The sequence below is a fragment of the Hevea brasiliensis genome, unplaced genomic scaffold (genome assembly GCF_030052815.1).
Source record: "Hevea brasiliensis isolate MT/VB/25A 57/8 unplaced genomic scaffold, ASM3005281v1 Scaf9, whole genome shotgun sequence".
NCBI classification, from domain to species: Eukaryota; Viridiplantae; Streptophyta; class Magnoliopsida; order Malpighiales; family Euphorbiaceae; genus Hevea; species Hevea brasiliensis.
The window spans coordinates 2,089,232-2,091,307 of NW_026615310.1; the positions used below are offsets into that span (position 1 = coordinate 2,089,232).

Consider the following 2,076-nt stretch of genomic DNA (forward strand, 5'->3'; position numbering starts at 1 on the left):
GGATCAAGATCATACATTCCAGCAGCTTTCCTTTTTTGAGTTGGAGCTGGTCCTCTTGGACTACTCCAAAGATGAGTATTCTTTGCAATTTTCTCCAATAGCTCATAAGCTTTATCTTCATGCTTCATAATAAATTCTCCTCCTGTTTGAGCATCAATAATTCCTCTGATTGCAGGAGTGACATTTGTGTAAAAATTCTGGTTTATCATCCATTTTGGAATGGCATGATGTGGGCATTGTCTCTCTAATTCCTTCCATCTCATCCACGACTCATAGAGAGTTTCATCTTCTTTTGGTCTGAAAGCTGTCATTTGATTCCTCAATTCTTGAGTTTTTCCAGGTGGAAAATATTGTGCAAGAAATGCATCAGTGAGTTGCTCCCAATTTGTAATGGAGTTGTGAGGTAAAGAATCAAGCTAATCCAATGCTCTATCTTTCAAAGAGAATGGGAATAGCTTCAATCTTTGTCACGACCCAACCTATGGGCCGGACCGGCACTAGGACCTGGGCCAGCCTAAAGCCCCCGAGGCCCGTAGTAAGCCTAACTATTCATTAACCCAATTCCAAGACCCATTTGGGCCCAATTTCAAGAAAACAACCGGACAAAGTCCGGCCATAAAGTGGACCTTTCAACGGGGAGTTTTTGACTCACCCGACCTGTAAACATAATAAACAATCCATTGGGGAGCTCAGCTCACCCTCCACATACTCACATCATCATAAAGAAAAATGGGAGCTCAGCTCCCTCATCCAGTCCATCAAACATGCAAATAATAATTTTACAGGTCCACAATAATAATTTAGTTTACAGACCCAACTCAAATAAACATTTCTAACACATGCGGAATTTCTAGGAGTTAATAAAATTATACAAACATTAATAAACAACCTGCGAGGAAAGGAAGCAGGTTAACCTCAAAAATATCCTCCTGTGGCCTGAAAAAATATTGAACAGGAGTGAGCGTTCGACTCAGAGAGTAAAATATTAATTTTAACCATAATCTCTATAACTATCTAAAACTAATGCACCCTGTAGAGTGAAATGCAACATCAACAACATTTTCACATCATAACATCAAAAAGGTAATTTGGAGCACTCACACACCCTGTAGTATCAATCATAACATATGGGAGCTGATCCCCTATACAGCTCTCTTAAATCCAACCTGGTGCCAGCGAAGAACTCAAGTCGGACTTTCGCTTAATAAACCAAATCGAGGGTCCCAGTGAAGAACTCAAGCCATGACTACCCCTCGAAGGATCGGGTCCCAACGAAGAACTCAAGCCGTGACTACCCGTCCTATCCATAGTCCACACCACATCACACGCATGCCAACGCACGCACACTGCTCCAAATTACCACAACAACGTACATGTCACTTTAACAGTTATCAATGCAACATAAATCGTACCTAGAGTTTAACTACATAAATATATGCATATAAGTGATGCATGGGCATGCTTGAACATATAATAATAGTGAAATTTCAATTAAAATTAATATTTTACTCACAGACTTGACGGCAATCACTGTGGCTGCTGGGCGGAGGAAGAAGGCTGTCCCGGCTCACCTGACAATTATATTACAATTATTTAATACAAATGACTCAATACAAATCAAGAAAAGACCCAATACGTCCTAAGTCGTGCCGAAAATCCGGCAGAGTCTCCCCTATACCTAGGACCTACCCAACCTGCAAAAGGGCTCAAAACGCACTTCTATATTCACAATCCATATATCAACAACTTAATCACATCACACAGCCCCTCCTGGGCCCATCAAATCAATCATTCATCACAATATGTAAAATTTCAATTTAGTCCTTATAATTGATCATTTTTGCAAAAACTGCACAAATAAGCTCTAAAAATTATAAAACTCTGCCCCGCGGTCCTTAGAAATATTACTAAGCTATTGCAAAAAGAATCGTAATTTTCTAAGCTACCACGAATATTCTATGGATTTTTAATCCTATTTAAGCACTAGAAAATTACGAAAAAGCAAGGTTCGGGTTTACCTTTGCCGATTCCGACTTCGGGAACGCGCTCGGGATGCCTGACAATGGTGGGGTAGCC

General features: G+C 40.3%; 1 long non-coding RNA gene and 1 other non-coding gene across 2 annotated transcripts; one reads left to right on the top strand and one right to left on the bottom strand.

Annotated features, from left to right (window-relative positions):
• The first annotated feature begins 219 nt into the window (after positions 1–219).
• Positions 220–326, top strand: LOC131177824 (small nucleolar RNA R71). Its single transcript, XR_009147102.1, has one exon. It is a non-coding gene; the product is annotated as a small nucleolar RNA R71 (small nucleolar RNA).
• Positions 327–720: 394 nt separating this feature from the next.
• On the bottom strand, positions 721–1,697 carry LOC131177812 (uncharacterized). Its single transcript, XR_009147091.1, has 2 exons — positions 1,514–1,697; positions 721–936 (listed from the first exon to the last, which is right to left on the bottom strand). It is a non-coding gene; the product is annotated as an uncharacterized LOC131177812 (long non-coding RNA).
• Between the last annotated feature and the right edge of the window lie 379 nt (positions 1,698–2,076).